The 16,979-nt window shown below is 53.4% G+C and overlaps 1 protein-coding gene, 1 long non-coding RNA gene and 7 other non-coding genes across 9 annotated transcripts in view; 3 read left to right on the top strand and 6 right to left on the bottom strand.

Moving 5' to 3' along the window:
• The window catches only part of LOC123360051 (zinc finger protein 850-like), a gene marked incomplete at its 5' end in the record, with an annotated part of 122,856 nt that overhangs the window by 90,122 nt on the left and 15,755 nt on the right, over positions 1 to 16,979 (bottom strand). The gene's annotated exons all lie outside the window — the stretch shown is intronic.
• TRNAN-GUU lies at positions 592 to 665 on the bottom strand. The gene has a single exon. It is a non-coding gene; the product is annotated as a tRNA-Asn (tRNA).
• TRNAM-CAU lies at positions 2,238 to 2,309 on the top strand. Its single transcript has one exon. It is a non-coding gene; the product is annotated as a tRNA-Met (tRNA).
• TRNAN-GUU lies at positions 3,073 to 3,146 on the bottom strand. Its single transcript has one exon. It is a non-coding gene; the product is annotated as a tRNA-Asn (tRNA).
• TRNAM-CAU lies at positions 4,715 to 4,786 on the top strand. Its single transcript has one exon. It is a non-coding gene; the product is annotated as a tRNA-Met (tRNA).
• LOC123360060 lies at positions 7,766 to 8,706 on the bottom strand. Its single transcript, XR_006575954.1, has 2 exons — positions 8,245 to 8,706; positions 7,766 to 7,909 (listed from the first exon to the last, which is right to left on the bottom strand). It is a non-coding gene; the product is annotated as an uncharacterized LOC123360060 (long non-coding RNA).
• On the bottom strand, positions 8,476 to 8,548 carry TRNAR-CCG. Its single transcript has one exon. It is a non-coding gene; the product is annotated as a tRNA-Arg (tRNA).
• On the bottom strand, positions 14,126 to 14,207 carry TRNAS-AGA. Its single transcript has one exon. It is a non-coding gene; the product is annotated as a tRNA-Ser (tRNA).
• TRNAC-GCA lies at positions 16,176 to 16,247 on the top strand. Its single transcript has one exon. It is a non-coding gene; the product is annotated as a tRNA-Cys (tRNA).

The raw sequence follows: 16,979 nt of genomic DNA, 5'->3' as shown, positions 1-16,979 counted from the left end.
GAGGGCCTCCTGTCCTGGAATGAGGCTGCAGTGCTTCCTGGTCCCCTTTTCCCACCACCCCGGCAGGTGGCTGCTGCGGGAGAACACGAGGGAGGCTCTGGGGGCGCTAGGCAGTGCTGTGTGTGTGGCTGTCAGGGGAAAGAGCCGAGGCTCCCGACTCGACCTGCCATTGACTCGCGTGGCTCTGCGCGCCGTCAGCCAGGGCGGGCCAGGCTGCGGACGTGACTCAGGCTTGGGCCGCATGGCCGTGCTTTCCTGATGAGGCATGAGGCAGGCCAAGAGCTTTGCACAGCGTACAGGGAAGTGGGAGGGAGGCGTCTTTGAGCCGGCGTGTCTCCTCCGCTTCTCCCTTGCCGCTTGGGCGGAGGCGGGAAGGGAGCGAAATGTTCCCGGCTGAAAGTTTTTGTGCTCGGCCTTGAGGATTAAGCCTGAGCCTCCGGCACGGCTGCTGGCAGATGGGTTTCTGAATGGCATCCAGCCCGCTCTTTGGACCACCAGCTGAAAGCACTGAGGCCAAGAGGCAGCAAAATGGGACCTTTGAGGCACCCCCACAGGCCTCGGGGAAGCAAGGAAGCAGCACAGGCTTAGCGTCGTCCCTGGGTGGGCTCGAACCACCATCCTTTCGGTTAACAGCCGAACGCGCTGACCCATTGCGCCACAGAGACACGGAGGGGCAAGGCTGTATTGAGCACAAAAGCCGGGAATCAGCTCAGGGTACGGTATAGCACATGCATGCAGTGGTTAGACAAGCAACAGCAAGGAACTGGACTGGTATGGAGCGAAAGTTCTGTGGGAAGGAACCGAAAAGAGCAACGGGGCTGTGGTACAGCGCTCGCATACACTTTCTTTGGCCTGTTTTGCTGGAAGAGTTAGCAGAGCGAGATTGTTAGTCACAGGACAGTGGGTGGGTTTATGCAAATTCTGGACTCTGGGGCCAGGGGGGGCACGTGCACCACCTCTGCAACTGACGTTTGCTACCTCACTCCATAACAACACACCTTTTACCTCTCAGGACCAAAAATATACACCGTGAAAGAGATCTAACAGCATAAGCTTAGGGTAAGCAACTACAGCACTAACAACAATTTTAAGAGATTCAAAACCGCCTCTGTCTTTCCACACCAGGGACAGCAGAAAGGACATCAGCACCACCTGCAAGACACCAACAAACATCCATTTCTACCTCCCACCACAAGCGGACGTTAGGAACCCATACCCCTTAATGGTGAGTACTTTTCAGGAGAGGGTGACGCTCTCAGGCCTCAAATGCCAGGTACAGTTACTCTGTCCTTGATCCAAAATCAACAGGAAAATACACTGGATTACTCCTGCCCCAATAACAAAGAGACTGGGGATATCGCAGCAGCTGAAATGACCGTTTGGACAAGCACTCCCATCATGCAATCCGGGGTGGGTGTAACTATGCAAATGACATCAGCCCCAAAAGGCCTTGACAACACATCACCAACAGATGGCAGGGCAGACTTCATACTGACCCTGCTTCAACTACATTGTGGCAAAGATTCCAAAACACCGAACGTTAAACCTCACCAAACGCGGGTCAATCCATCCTCAGCGTCGTAACCGCTCGTTATACTCCACACCCGAACGTAGCCCTCATATGGACAACATACCCTCCTAACTCAGTATCTGTACGTTAACCTTTTACCCCCCAGTCAGGGCTATTGCAGATTATGTATTCCTTATGCCAGCCGATCTTAAACCGAACTTTGCACCCCTTGGGTAAGCTGTACGTTGTTCCCTGAGCACCAGAAACTTCTATGCCGAAACTCTGTACTGTACGCTTTTTTTTTCTTTGAACGTCATCTTAATAAAATGTTGACTTTTGTTCGAGATCCCGGCTCCTGTTCCTTTGCAAGGTGTGTGCGTTTGCTCCGGGTTTTAGTCTGCTAATACAGCGGGGGGGGGGCGATTGAGCCAGACGCGCTTGCCTGCTGCAGACACGGATCCAAGGCTGAACCTCGTCCCCCACAAGCTTGAAAGCTTAACTGAAAACTGTTTAAGAAGTGCTCCCGTCTCCGGCACTCAGCTACCCAGCTCCAGCTCCCAATGGGGTCCAAACCCCAAATAGATCCCTTTTACCCTGTAGAAGCTGTAAAATCCTGTGACCAGGGCAGCTGCCTAGCAGCCTGCGCATCTGCCTGCCAGCACGAGAGCGCGTAAGACACTAATCCGGATAGTGGCAGCTAGGTGGCAGGGGGAGGGTGTGAAGAACCAGCAGAGTGGCGCAGCGGGAGCGTGCTGGGCCCATAACCCAGAGGTCGATGGATCGAAACCATCCTCTGCTAGGCGTGCGCTTGTTTCTTTTCCCTCTGGGCCTTCAAGCGAGCCAGTGACCAGCAGAGCACCAAGAGCCTAGGCCATGAGGCAAGAGGTGGCTGAGGCGAAGCGGCCTGCCAGGGAGCTCCCGGGCACCTCTGGCTGCCTGGGCTGAAGGCAAGAGGCAGGCCTGGGCGTGGCGAGGGCCTCCTGTCCTGGAATGAGGCTGCAGTGCTTCCTGGTCCCCTTTTCCCACCACCCCGGCAGGTGGCTGCTGCGGGAGAACACGAGGGAGGCTCTGGGGGCGCTAGGCAGTGCTGTGTGTGTGGCTGTCAGGGGAAAGAGCCGAGGCTCCCGACTCGACCTGCCATTGACTCGCGTGGCTCTGCGCGCCGTCAGCCAGGGCGGGCCAGGCTGCGGACGTGACTCAGGCTTGGGCCGCATGGCCGTGCTTTCCTGATGAGGCATGAGGCAGGCCAAGAGCTTTGCACAGCGTACAGGGAAGTGGGAGGGAGGCGTCTTTGAGCCGGCGTGTCTCCTCCGCTTCTCCCTTGCCGCTTGGGCGGAGGCGGGAAGGGAGCGAAATGTTCCCGGCTGAAAGTTTTTGTGCTCGGCCTTGAGGATTAAGCCTGAGCCTCCGGCACGGCTGCTGGCAGATGGGTTTCTGAATGGCATCCAGCCCGCTCTTTGGACCACCAGCTGAAAGCACTGAGGCCAAGAGGCAGCAAAATGGGACCTTTGAGGCACCCCCACAGGCCTCGGGGAAGCAAGGAAGCAGCACAGGCTTAGCGTCGTCCCTGGGTGGGCTCGAACCACCATCCTTTCGGTTAACAGCCGAACGCGCTGACCCATTGCGCCACAGAGACACGGAGGGGCAAGGCTGTATTGAGCACAAAAGCCGGGAATCAGCTCAGGGTACGGTATAGCACATGCATGCAGTGGTTAGACAAGCAACAGCAAGGAACTGGACTGGTATGGAGCGAAAGTTCTGTGGGAAGGAACCGAAAAGAGCAACGGGGCTGTGGTACAGCGCTCACATACACTTTCTTTGGCCTGTTTTGCTGGAAGAGTTAGCAGAGCGAGATTGTTAGTCACAGGACAGTGGGTGGGTTTATGCAAATTCTGGACTCTGGGGCCAGGGGGGGCACGTGCACCACCTCTGCAACTGACGTTTGCTACCTCACTCCATAACAACACACCTTTTACCTCTCAGGACCAAAAATATACACCGTGAAAGAGATCTAACAGCATAAGCTTAGGGTAAGCAACTACAGCACTAACAACAATTTTAAGAGATTCAAAACCGCCTCTGTCTTTCCACACCAGGGACAGCAGAAAGGACATCAGCACCACCTGCAAGACACCAACAAACATCCATTTCTACCTCCCACCACAAGCGGACGTTAGGAACCCATACCCCTTAATGGTGAGTACTTTTCAGGAGAGGGTGACGCTCTCAGGCCTCAAATGCCAGGTACAGTTACTCTGTCCTTGATCCAAAATCAACAGGAAAATACACTGGATTACTCCTGCCCCAATAACAAAGAGACTGGGGATATCGCAGCAGCTGAAATGACCGTTTGGACAAGCACTCCCATCATGCAATCCGGGGTGGGTGTAACTATGCAAATGACATCAGCCCCAAAAGGCCTTGACAACACATCACCAACAGATGGCAGGGCAGACTTCATACTGACCCTGCTTCAACTACATTGTGGCAAAGATTCCAAAACACCGAACGTTAAACCTCACCAAACGCGGGTCAATCCATCCTCATCGTCGTAACCGCTCGTTATACTCCACACCCGAACGTAGCCCTCATATGGACAACATACCCTCCTAACTCAGTATCTGTACGTTAACCTTTTACCCCCCAGTCAGGGCTATTGCAGATTATGTATTCCTTATGCCACCCGATCTTAAACCGAACTTTGCACCCCTTGGGTAAGCTGTACGTTGTTCCCTGAGCACCAGAAACTTCTATGCCGAAACTCTGTACTGTACGCTTTTTTTTTCTTTGAACGTCATCTTAATAAAATGTTGACTTTTGTTCGAGATCCCGGCTCCTGTTCCTTTGCAAGGTGTGTGCGTTTGCTCCGGGTTTTAGTCTGCTAATACAGCGGGGGGGGGGGGCGATTGAGCCAGACGCGCTTGCCTGCTGCAGACACGGATCCAAGGCTGAACCTCGTCCCCCACAAGCTTGAAAGCTTAACTGAAAACTGTTTAAGAAGTGCTCCCGTCTCCGGCACTCAGCTACCCAGCTCCCAATGGGGTCCAAACCCCAAATAGATCCCTTTTACCCTGTAGAAGCTGTAAAATCCTGTGACCAGGGCAGCTGCCTAGCAGCCTGCGCATCTGCCTGCCAGCACGAGAGCGCGTAAGACACTAATCCGGATAGTGGCAGCTAGGTGGCAGGGGGAGGGTGTGAAGAACCAGCAGAGTGGCGCAGCGGGAGCGTGCTGGGCCCATAACCCAGAGGTCGATGGATCGAAACCATCCTCTGCTAGGCGTGCGCTTGTTTCTTTTCCCTCTGGGCCTTCAAGCGAGCCAGTGACCAGCAGAGCACCAAGAGCCTAGGCCATGAGGCAAGAGGTGGCTGAGGCGAAGCGGCCTGCCAGGGAGCTCCCGGGCACCTCTGGCTGCCTGGGCTGAAGGCAAGAGGCAGGCCTGGGCGTGGCGAGGGCCTCCTGTCCTGGAATGAGGCTGCAGTGCTTCCTGGTCCCCTTTTCCCACCACCCCGGCAGGTGGCTGCTGCGGGAGAACACGAGGGAGGCTCTGGGGGCGCTAGGCAGTGCTGTGTGTGTGGCTGTCAGGGGAAAGAGCCGAGGCTCCCGACTCGACCTGCCATTGACTCGCGTGGCTCTGCGCGCCGTCAGCCAGGGCGGGCCAGGCTGCGGACGTGACTCAGGCTTGGGCCGCATGGCCGTGCTTTCCTGATGAGGCATGAGGCAGGCCAAGAGCTTTGCACAGCGTACAGGGAAGTGGGAGGGAGGCGTCTTTGAGCCGGCGTGTCTCCTCCGCTTCTCCCTTGCCGCTTGGGCGGAGGCGGGAAGGGAGCGAAATGTTCCCGGCTGAAAGTTTTTGTGCTCGGCCTTGAGGATTAAGCCTGAGCCTCCGGCACGGCTGCTGGCAGATGGGTTTCTGAATGGCATCCAGCCCGCTCTTTGGACCACCAGCTGAAAGCACTGAGGCCAAGAGGCAGCAAAATGGGACCTTTGAAGCTCCCCCCAGTGAACTTCTGTTCACTGGATTGTTGGGTAGTAAGTCATCTATTGGACTTTGATTTATTGTCTTTTGTCTGCAGGTAGTAAATCAATCACCAAATGTGCTTCTGTTGATTCTGCACCTTTACCAGGGTAAGAGGTGGGAGTGGAGTGGATGTGGGAGCCCCACCTGTCAATCCTGTGCTGTGAGGACAGGAGGTGAGTCAAAATAAGATATATCAACTTCAGCTACACTATTCTTGTAGCTGAAGTTTTGTGTTTTACATTGAACCTGTTTCCCCGCCCTTCCCCCAGTGTAAACCAGGCCAAAGTGTAAGTAGTCTCTTAGCCTATCCATGCTGTGATCAAGTGTCTTGGGTTATATCTACACTATGAAATTAGGTCACATTTATAGAAGTGGGTTTTTTAGGAATTGTTTTTATACAGTCGATTGTGTGTGTCCCAACACAAAGGGCTCTAAGTGCATTAAGTCAGTGGACTGCGTCCACAGTACCAAGGGAGCGTCGACTTCTGGAGCGTTGCAATTTGGGTAGCTGTGGGTAGCTATCCCACAATCTCCGCTGTCCATTGGGATTCTGGGTTGATATCCCAATGCCTGATGGGGCAAAAACAGTGTCGCGGGTGATTCTGGGTACATGTCATCAGACCCTCCTCTCCCTCCCTCCCTCCCTCCGTGAAAGCAGCAGCAGACAATCATTTCGCACCTTTTTCCTGGGTTACCTAAGCAGATGCCATACCACGGCAAGCATGGAGCCCGCTCAGCTCACCGTCACACCGTACGTCTCCTGGGTTCTGGCAGACATGGGACTGCATTGCTACACAGCAGCAGCTCATTGGCTTTTGGCAGCAGAAGGTGCATTATGATTGGTAGCCATTGTCATTGTACTCCTAGGTGCTCTTTTAGCTGATCTCAGTGAGATCAGTTGGGGCGCCTGGGCAGACAAGGGAGTGACTCAGCCAGGTCATTCCCATCTTCTGCCAAGCAGCCAGGCGATGACGATGGCTAGCAGTTGTACTGCCCCGCTTGCTACAAGCCTAAGAGGTAAAAGCTAGATGGATCAAAACAAGAAATTGACCTGATTTGTTTTGTGAAATCAATGCCTGCTAAACCCAGGGTTTTGAGTTCAATCCTTGAGGGGGCCATTCTGTGTGACAGTTGTTTGTGTTTCTTCTTGATGCAAAGCCACCCCTTTTGTTGATTTTAATTCCCTGTAAGCCATGCCGTCAGTTGCCCCCCCTCCATCAGAGCAATGGCAGACAATTGTTTCACACCTTTTCTCAGTGCAGAACCAGAAGCTGCAAAAGCAAAACCAGGCAAGGAGGCGACAGCAGTGACAAGAGTGATGAGGACATAGACATGGTCATAGACTTCTCACAAAGTATGGGACGGGCAATGTGTCCCGACAATGTGCACATCATGCTGATGAGCTCTGCATGGTCACCTGTGCTGATCAGCACATCACGCTGGCCAAACAGGAAATGAAATTAAGAAGTTTGCAGGCCTTTTCCTGTCTACCTGGCCAGTGCATCTGAGTTGAGAGTGCTGTCCAGAGCGGTCACAATGGAGCACTCTGGGATAGCTCCGGAGGCCAATACCTTCAAATTGTGTACACACTACCCTAAATTCGACCAGGCGAGGCCGAGTTCAGTGCTAATCCCCTCGTCGGAGGTGGAGTAAAGAAATCGATTTAAAGAGCCCTTTAATTTGAAAAAAAGGGCTTTGTCGTGTGGATGGGTCCAGGGTTAAATCGAGGTAATGCTGCTAAATTCGACCTAAAGTCATAGTGTAGACCAGGCCTCCGAGGGATTTTATAGCTACTGGCTGGCTGGGTGTCCAAAAAAGGGAGCAACCCTCCCCTCCCGCTTCCATTGATCACACTTGGTAACTACTAAGCAGAATCACAGAATCATAGATTGATTTGCTGGGTCTCCTGCAGGCCTTCCTAACAGCACAGCAGGGCTGCTCTTGGTTCTGCACAATGTTGTTTCGTTTAGCAGTGACTGTGAAGGCACTTCCAGCTATTTGGCCGTGGGAACTCTGGTATTAAGTGGACACCCTGTCGTAGCTGTGTATGGCTGTACTGCTTGTAGATTTATATATTCTGTATTGATGTTACCAAATGGATTATTTTGTAGCTGTCTGCTATAATTTGTTTAACTTGTATGAAATATGAATATGCTCCCTCAGACTTAACTACCTGCCTTTCACACACTCCCTGCCCCTCGCTCTCTGGGGTGGGAACAAGCCACCAGCATGTGTGTCCATTGGATTTTTTTTTATTTAATTACTTCTCATTGTTAAATTATTTATGAGTGTTTTTTAAATTTCATTGCAGTGCATTTTCTTCCTGCCACTGTCACCTGGCAGCTCAGGGATGTGAGATTCTCCTCCATTGCGTTTCTGCCTATGGAAAAAGAAGAGAGATCACACCTCAGTACTTTTGGAAATAAAAGCAACCTGGAAACAAACCAGCTGTCTCCTCCGTGTGCAGTTTGTGTCTCTTTTGCTGCAGTTGATGTGTGTGCAGCATGTGTGGTGCACAGGGGCACTGTGTGCTCACATGGGAATTCACCACCCTTGGTGCAGGATTTGACTTGTTCCTGGAGTGAATGTAGCACTGTGGAGAGTCAGGCACAGGCTGCATGACCCCTTCCATTTATCCTTGGCGCAGATACAGCCCAGGCAGCGCTAGTGCAACCTCCCATCCTGCTGCCCTCCACCATCATCTGCACAGCCCACCTGTCAGGGCAGGAGGGGAATGTTGCTCCATGGATCCTGGTTCTCAGATGGGGCTGCCCTGGGATGGGGGTGTGTGGTTGCATCCATTAGGTCACCAGACTGAGCCTTCTAATATCCTTGGGGATTGTTCCCAAGATCCAGGACTTTGTGCTCAAACAAAGAAACATCTCCCAGCTTCCTGGTTGAAAATAAGGCCCTTTCCTTGCAATATAGAGGAAAGACATAGATCTTCACCCCAGATGGGACTTGAACCCACAATCTCTGGCTTCGGAAGCCAATGCCTTATCCATTAGGCCACTGGAGCCCTGATGTACAGCTGTTGAAGAGATGGAAATTTCCTCTCATAAATGCACATTCCTCGCATTTGTTTCAACACTAAATAGCCCCTTTATGTGCCTTAGAGAAATGTCTGCATCCCCTGGCAGCGAGGCAACTGGGCAGGTCGCTGACAGAGCTGAGCACCACCTTTCTGCCAGCCATCTTTAGAGAAGAACCCCACCCTAGCGTCACCCCTCCCTCCTTCAGCACCTCCACGGCTGTGGCTCTGAGTGGCAGTAGGATGATTAGGGGGTGAATCCGGGGCTGGAAGGGGGGTAAGGTCGGCCTGTAAGGAGTAACCAGGTGGGGCAGACCCAGGGGGAGGCTGTGGGCTGCTGGTTGGTTGTTGGGATCCGAGCTCTAGATCAAAGCTGCACAGTGACCTGACACCCAGGGTTATAAGGCCGACACAGTGACCCCCTTACTGGCCTCTGTGACCCCCAAACCCTTGTTACTAAGGGCATTGAGGAGTCTCTGTCACTTAAAGCTTCTGGGAGCTCCCCAGCAAGCTGCGGGCGTCAGCCACCTCCTGCCTCACAGGTTAGACTCTTGGCACCGTGCCAGCCGCCCCCTCGCTTGCAGGCCCAGTGTAAGAAGCAGGAGGCCTGGTGCTGGCAGAAGAGGGTTTTGATTGATCCACCTCTGTGTTATGGGCACAGGACACTTCCACTGTGTCCCTCTGCTGGCTTTTCTTCAGCAGCGCCTAGCGGCCCTGGCTCCAGGCTAGTGCCTGGTGAGCTCTGGCACTGGCAGGAAGCGCTGCAGGGTGCTGGGCAGCGGCCCTGGCAAACCAGCTGCTGGTAGGTGTCTCTGTGGTATCATGGGTCAGTGAGTGCAGCTGTTAATGGAAAGGAGGGGGGGTTATGCTCCCCCAGGGATGCCACTGAAGGCTCCTCATGGGCTCCTCAAGGTCTGCTGGGAGCCGTGATGTCCCCCTTTTGCCACGTTGAAGGCTCCCTCCTGGACACAGTGGATTCACCTGCTGCCTACAAGAGTGTGGGGGCCGCGCTGCAAAAGCGCATCTCCCAGCAGCCATGCCAGAGCCTCAGGTTTAATTCTCAAGGCCGAGCGCAAAACCTTCAGCCGGGAACATTTCGCTCCCTTCCCGCCTCCGCCCAAGGAGCAAGGGAGAAGCGGAGGAGACAGGCCGGCTCAAAGACGCCTCCCTCCCACTTCCCTGTACGCTGTGCAAAGCTCTTGGCCTGCCTCATGCCTCGTCAGGAAAGCGCGGCCATGCGGCCCAAGCCTGAGTCACGTCCGCAGCCTGGCCCGCCCCGCCCCGGCTGACAGCGCGCAGAGCCACGCGAGTCAATGGCAGGTCGAGTCGGGAGCCTCGGCTCTTTCCCCTGACAGCCACACACACAGCGCTGCCTAGCGCCCCGAGAGCCTCCCTCGTGTTCTCCCGCAGCAGCCGCCTGCCGGTGTGGGTGGGAAAAGGGGACCAGGAAGCAGTGCAGCCTCAGGCCAGGACAGGAGGCCCTGGCCACGCCTAGGCCTGCCTCTTGCCTTCAGCCCAGGCAGCCAGAGGTGCCGGGGAGCTCCCTGGCAGGCCGCTGCCTCAGTCAGGAAATAAGGAAAAGGTGATGAATGAAGAAGTCAGGAAATAACAAGGAAAGGAAGAGGTTTGTCGAATGGGTTTCTGCCCGATTTACCATCTTCTCAGCTACCAATCAAAGCTAAAGACCTAAAGTCGACCTATTGGCATAAGTACAGATGGTTAGATGGGAATTAAAAGGAGCTGCTGTCACAAGTGTTAGGTGCCTGCAAGGAGCATGCAGAGCGTTTAAAACCGCCGCAATTAGAGGCTCAGATGAAACGTTTGCCCTAAATCAGAAACGACAATAGGAGGACCAGCAGAACGCCACTCTAGGTACATGGCAGAGTAATGGAGGCTGTTAGAGGCAAAAAGTCATTCCTCAAAATTTGGAAATCAGATCCTAGTGAGGATAATAGGAAGGTGCACAAACTCTGGCCTGTTAATTGTCAAAGTGTAACAAGTCAGGCCAAGAAAGAATCTGAGAAGCAATATGCTAAAGACACAAAAGCTAAGCATAAATCCGGTCAGTGCGAGTCCTGGTCTGTCCCCGCAGAAAGGTGAACCCCCTCTGTGGCTGGAGTGAGCTCCTCTAAGCCGACCTCACTACAGACCTGCGCCAGGTAGTGCTCATTGTGAAAATGTTTCCTCTGATGGTTGGGAAAACAGGACCAGCGGTGCTCAGGCCGGCTGACACAATTAAAATCCCCCCCAACAACAAACATCATGGAGTCCAGAGGAAGGGAGCCTTTGATCTTCCCTCTCATGCCTTAACTGGGGACCATACACACTAATATAGCAGTAACCAGTGCCACAGAGCACAAAGCCACCAGTAATGCCCTCCCTGGTCAGAGCTCCACCACCTTCTGTACTCGCACTGCGAATGTGAAGAACAAGACTCCAACCCCATCATTCTTCCCTGGCCAGGAGGCCCTTCCTCCAATCACCCTCTGCCCATCAAGCTACCCTAGAGTTGTTAATGTGCATTTCCTGAACACCCACCATGGCCAAGTCCAGCTGCTCCAAGGCACTGAACATCAAGTGCCACCTCCTGGGCCCCCAAATCCCTTCCACCTTCCACACGGCCACTTTCACAGATGCCCCTTCCCTGGTACTACCCTTGCTCAACTGCGCAGAGGAGTTTTCATCCCCAATGCCTGCCTGCCACTGCCCAGCAGCCCTCTGGCACCATTCCTGAGGGCCACCATGTTCGGAAAGACAGCTCTCATCTCTCAGGGGCCCCATGAGAATACAGTATTGCAACTTTTTTAATGGAAAGGGCCCCCAAAATTGCTTTGCCCTAGGCCAGCCCTGCTCACCTTGGGTGCAGGCACCACTGTGCTTCCAGAGAACAAGCTGCCAAAGGCTGGGGTTAAACCAGGGACCTTTAGATCTTCACTCTAACACTCTCCCAACTGAGCTACTTTGGCAGCTGCTTAAAAGTATTTTGGCCCGCTGCTTCTCTGCTCGGGATGTTTTTGCAGCAGTTGAAAAGCAGGTAGGAAAGCAGGGCCAGCCCCCGAGTGGGGCCTCTGACCGTTCCCACTCAAGGGGCTCCTTTTGGCAGGGGGGCAAGAGATATTTCCCACAAGAGGCTCCTACGCTGCCTCATCCCCCAAGACCCCTCCTCCCGCTCACTGCTCTCCGTCCCCTCCCCACCCTCACTCGCCCTTATGGTCATTAGAAAGTGGCAAGGCAGAGCCCTCCCATTTTTAAAAGCCCTAGGGTGTTGTTCCCCCCTGTTCCGGCACCCCTGGGGCCCTGCGCTTCACACAGCTCTCCCTGATTTCAGCTGTTAGTGAGGGAGCCTCACTGCTAGGGCAGACTTGGCAGTTTCTTGCAGGAGAGACACTGTCCCAAAGCAGGACTAATGCTTAGAGCTGGTTCTCAGTGATTTCAGATCTGTTGGGCTGCAGCAAGACTCTCCATTGAGTCTTAACCAGCTCGGTTATTACACAGGGAAGAACAAAAGGGTGAAATGGTGCCTGGAACCCTTAAGAAGAATCCACTCCACTGAGTACAACACTTGTCGCTACCTGCTCCCAGCCCCACTGAGAATGTTTTGGGGGTCACGCCTTGGCTTTATCAGCCTAGGGGGGTTTCAGAAAACACTATTCAACAGGTGCTCCAGTGGTACTATTGGTTGGTGCACAGTACTTATAGGGCAGTGCTGAGAGAAGCTATGCTGAGGTTGTGAGTTCAAATCTCACCTGGAGCACTGGTTTTCATTAACCACATGGCATCACCCCCTCATTTGGCCCTGTGGAATGTAGAATTCCAGCCCTGGGAGGAGGGGAGGAGTGGGAAATGCCCCCTTCAATTATTACCTCCTCTCCAGAGGGCAGGTGAGAATCTACAATCCTTTCTCCTCCCTCAGCCCTGTGCCAGGATCCCTCAAGCAGAGCCTGGAGTCCTGCCCCTGGCGTCTGTACTAAGTAACAAAGACAAAACACTCAAATCCCGCCTGGTGCGGGGAGCCAGGTTTGCTCTTCAAATTCTGTCATTGGTACATTTCCAGGCCTGGGAATGTCCCCCAACAGCATTTAATGGGAAGCTGCCTGCAGAACAGTTACACTGCACAGAGCTCCTGTGGAGGAGGGGTGGGAATTAGTAACATTTTGAGGATCATTTGGGAAATGAGCCTTTGCTGACAAGGTTTGTCTCTGTTCATATTTCACCTTCAGGTGTTATGTTGAGGGATCTTTAGTATATTTTTGGGAAGTTAATAACTATCTCCTCAACTTTATTTACTCAACTTAAAAATTGGTGTCACTTGATTTTTGCATCTCCCTGTGAAAATACAACTGACACGTGTGGCTTTCTACACAGGGTCATGATGTTAAAGTTGGGGAATTCAGTCTCTACTTCTGGCCGGGGGGGTGTTGCTTTTTTACAGCTGCCTCACGCCAGGCACACCGGGCTGTTAGCTGCACCCACGGTCCTTGCCAGGGGCCCCTGCTGAACCCTGGGCAGCTGCACTGCAGTGCTGGGGTGACTGCAGGTGGAGAAGCTGCTGTGGAGCAATGTAGAGCAGGTGCAGGAAGGAGATGGGGTCACTATTCACATTCTGAGCTGCACAATTTTCCAAATTTGGGAATAGATTCATCGATTCATAGACTTAAGGTCAGAAGGGACCATTATGATCATCTAGTCTGACCTCCTGCGCAACGCAGGCCACAGAATCTCACCCACCCACTCCTGTAACAAACCCCTAACCTATGTCTGAGTTATCGAAGTCCTCAAATCGTGGTTTAAAGACTTCAACGTGCAGGGAATCCTCCAGCAAGTGACCCGTGCCCCATGCTGCAGAGAAAGGCGAATGTCCGATAACAATTCTAAGGGGAAGGTGAATGCAGAGCTATGACATTGGAGATGCCCAGACCTCCAATGGGGGCAGCGTGGAAATTAATAATGGGAAGATCACTTGCAAAATTAGTCATCACTGACAAGCTTTGTCTCTGTTCCTATTTCACGCTGTGGTGTTAGTTAGAGGAATCAGTACAGATTTTTACTATATTAATTAAACACTTAATTTTATTTAACCAAGACAAAAACTTAGTGTCACTTATTTTTTCTCTGTCCTAGCAAGAATGAATTGAATTTTGTGACTTTCTGGAAAGTGCAGCGAGATTAAATGTGGGGAATTCAGCCTCTGTGTTTGTGAGCTGATGTTTTCCTCTCACAGGTCAGTGCCTGCATTGAAATACCAAAAGGGATCTAAGGGCTGGTGTACGCTGGGCACTTCACTGGCAGAGCGGCGTCTCTCAGGGTATGAAACCCCCCGTCCACCCATATAGTTACAGTGACCTAAGCCCTGGTTAGATAGTGCTAAAGAAAAGGAAGAATTGTTCTGTCAATGCCGCTATTACAGGGATGGGAAAACCTCTCCACTGACTGTATACTCAGGAGTGCTATAGCAGGTGCCACAGCAGCATTTTAAGTGTAGACAGAGTGAAACTAGATTTAGCTCCAGTTTGCACTGTGAATGCTCAGGCACTAAAACTAGAGTAATCATAACAACAATGCAGGCGTAGTTGGCAGGATTTGAACCTGCGCGGGGCAACCCCAATGGATTTCTAGTCCATCGCCTTAACCACTCGGCCACAACTACTTGATGGATAATTGTTTTACTACACGATAATTCAGTTCTCACTGAATTGTCTCTTCAAATTGTTTGCTCCGACCAGCTTCCCCAGCACATTCATGGCTGTGCATCAGTGTAAGTGTGTCCTTGGGTGAACAGCGAGAATTCCTGCCCATTTCCCTTCCGGCTGGAGCAGGATGAGAGTGTGTTTGTGTTAATGACATTGCTGTAGATTGTTGTTCATTCCCCACTCTGACAATTCAGACAGTCCCTTTCCTAGTCAAATCTCCAGCACATCATTCCAATATCAGGTGGCAGGATTTCTCTGGGGCACTGAAATTTTTCAGGGGACTGGTGCATGAACTGAGCCTTGCATTCCACCCTTGATGTTTCATGGACTAACAACAGCAGCAGAAAGAAAGAGCCGAGCCAATATCTCCCTGGCAGGGATGCAGGTGCCACGTCCCCTCTGTCTGACCATCGCATTGCAGGAGAGAAGGGTTCACTGGAATCGAAGGCCCTGGCTCAGACCAGAGACACAGGGAGGTTTTGCTGTTCATGGATCTGTGCAAAGGAAATTGTGTCTCTGTGGGAAATGGAGGCAGGAAATGAAACACCCAATGCCCTAAGGAATGTGGGTGAAGGACTCGGGCTGAGCAATGATTTAACAGGGGTGTGGTTCAATTTATTGGCCTGATTAAAACTATGGCTAAAAGCCCCCTGTAACAGGGGCTGCGGGACAGGACAGGCAGTTCTGCGCATAGTGTTCAGAGCTGCCCCGTATCTGCCCTTTCTCTGCTCCGCCCCTGCTCCCAGAATGCACCAGGCCCTGGACTGAACTCTTCCCCTGCCGGCCGTCCTGTTGGCTTGGCAGGGGGGAAGTGACAGTCCCACCCCAGAGCCAACGCCCCCCTGTCACCCAGCCCCCTGACCCCCAGCAGGGCAGGTCAGCCAGGAGCTGGTCCCTGCCAGGCACTCACGGGCGTCTCCCCTGCAGCTGGGGGCTCTCCCCAGCGTGGTCTGTGGGAGCTCGCGCACTAACGGGGCAGCGGCAGCAGCCGCGTGGTGGGTTGGGCTGGTGACCCGGGTCCATCTCCTGGGGTCGGCTGGGTTCATGCTCAGGCGACTGGCCCCAGCCACCGGCCGAGCCCCACGGCCACGCTGCTGCTGTTACCGCACTAGCCCCTCACGCCCCCATTCCCTCACTGAAGCCAGGAGAAGGTTTGCAGGGAGGAGGGGGGGGTTGACCCCAATATCCCAGAGCTGATTCTCCCCACAAAGGGGTGTGTGCATGTGGTGGGTGCCGTGTGCAACGCCCTGTGCCCATGAGGAGGGGACCGGAGCTCTGCCAGCAGGAAGATTTATCCTGCAGGAGCCCTGCCTCCCTCCCCCAGGGGTTCCCCTGGAGCAGAGAAGCTTTGAATCCTCGCTGGAGACTAGAGACGCCCGAGCAGCACAAGCTGCCTGGCAGAGGTTCTGGATCAGGGCCTCACGGGCACATTGGGTTCATTCCCTCAGGGCTGCCCTGCCCAGTGCCAGGGCTGCTCTCACTCCCCAGCACAGAGGGGGCTGCAGGCTCTTTGCCAAGCTGGGTCCCAGCTCAAGGCAGATTTAACACTAGCAGGGGGCCCAGGTATGTGCTGGTGCCGCTCAGGGAGGGAATCTGGGCCAAAGCCTGATTAGAAATTGGGTAACACTGAAGTGGGACTAGAAAGACCCTTGCTGGGACGTGGCGGGTAGGTAGCCCCCATTGTGTACCATGCCCTCGCCGAGAAGTCTCTGGGAGAGTGGATTCTTCCTGATGGGCCACCAGCACGTCTCGTTGGTCCTGATGTCGGCTGCTCCTTTGCTGATACTGACAAGCTAGTTGTGGGCCTTTCCCACTCACCCCATAGCTCCGGGATGCACAGACAGCAACACTGGTGTGGAAGAAATGAACTCCACTCTCAGGTTTCAAGATCCTTAAGATCACTGACATTGCCAATGTAATTGTCAGGGGGTATAGCTCAGTGGTAGAGTGTTTGACTGCAGTTCAAGTGGTCCTTGGTTCAAATCCAAGTGCCCCCTGATAAGCCTGGTCCTTCAACAAAAATAATTGCATTTCCATTATGTTCAGGAGCTCCACTGACTAGGGATGCCTGAAATGAATGGAAACACTCAACATTTTCCTGTGCAAATACATAAAAACCTAGCAAACATGTCCCTCCAATGAAATCAGTTCCAATCCTCTAAGTGTCTAGTTTATGTTTTCATCAATGAAACACAGGCACATGAAGACACATTTGCTGGTCCTTGGCCTCCACGGGCTACAATGTGCAGAAGAACAAGAACCACATCCATGTGGGAGGCATGGATTAGTCTGTATTACATTTGGTAAGTAAGTTGCCATTGGGACTGAAAACTCTACTGGAGGTGGACGGGAACCTGTTGCAAAAATAAAATAACCAAGATTTACCAAACTCCCTGTTACACATTCAATCCTCTCTTTTTTCTATTCTTTTAAACTGGGAGCAAGTTACCAGTGACCCAGGGCTGGGGCGGAAGGAGGGTGCAGGTGGGGGGAGGAGCCCAGGGCTGGGGCAGCAGGGGGTGTGTGGGTGGGGGAGAGCCCAGGGCTGGCCTGGCAGGGGGGTGAGGGTCAGGGGGTAGAGCCCAGGGCTGGGGTGGCAGGGAGGTGAGGGTCAGGGGGTAGAGCCCAGGGCTGGGTTGGCAGGGGGGTGCGAGTGGCGGGAGGCCCAGAGCTGGGGAGGCAGGGGGTGCAGGTGTGGGGAGGGGAGAACCCAGGGCTCGGGCAGCAGG

Source organism: Mauremys mutica, unplaced genomic scaffold, assembly GCF_020497125.1.
Source record: "Mauremys mutica isolate MM-2020 ecotype Southern unplaced genomic scaffold, ASM2049712v1 Super-Scaffold_100210, whole genome shotgun sequence".
Lineage (NCBI taxonomy): Eukaryota > Metazoa > Chordata > Testudines > Geoemydidae > Mauremys > Mauremys mutica.
Note: the sequence above shows the minus strand (reverse complement) of the source record. Positions and strands in the feature narration are given on the sequence as shown.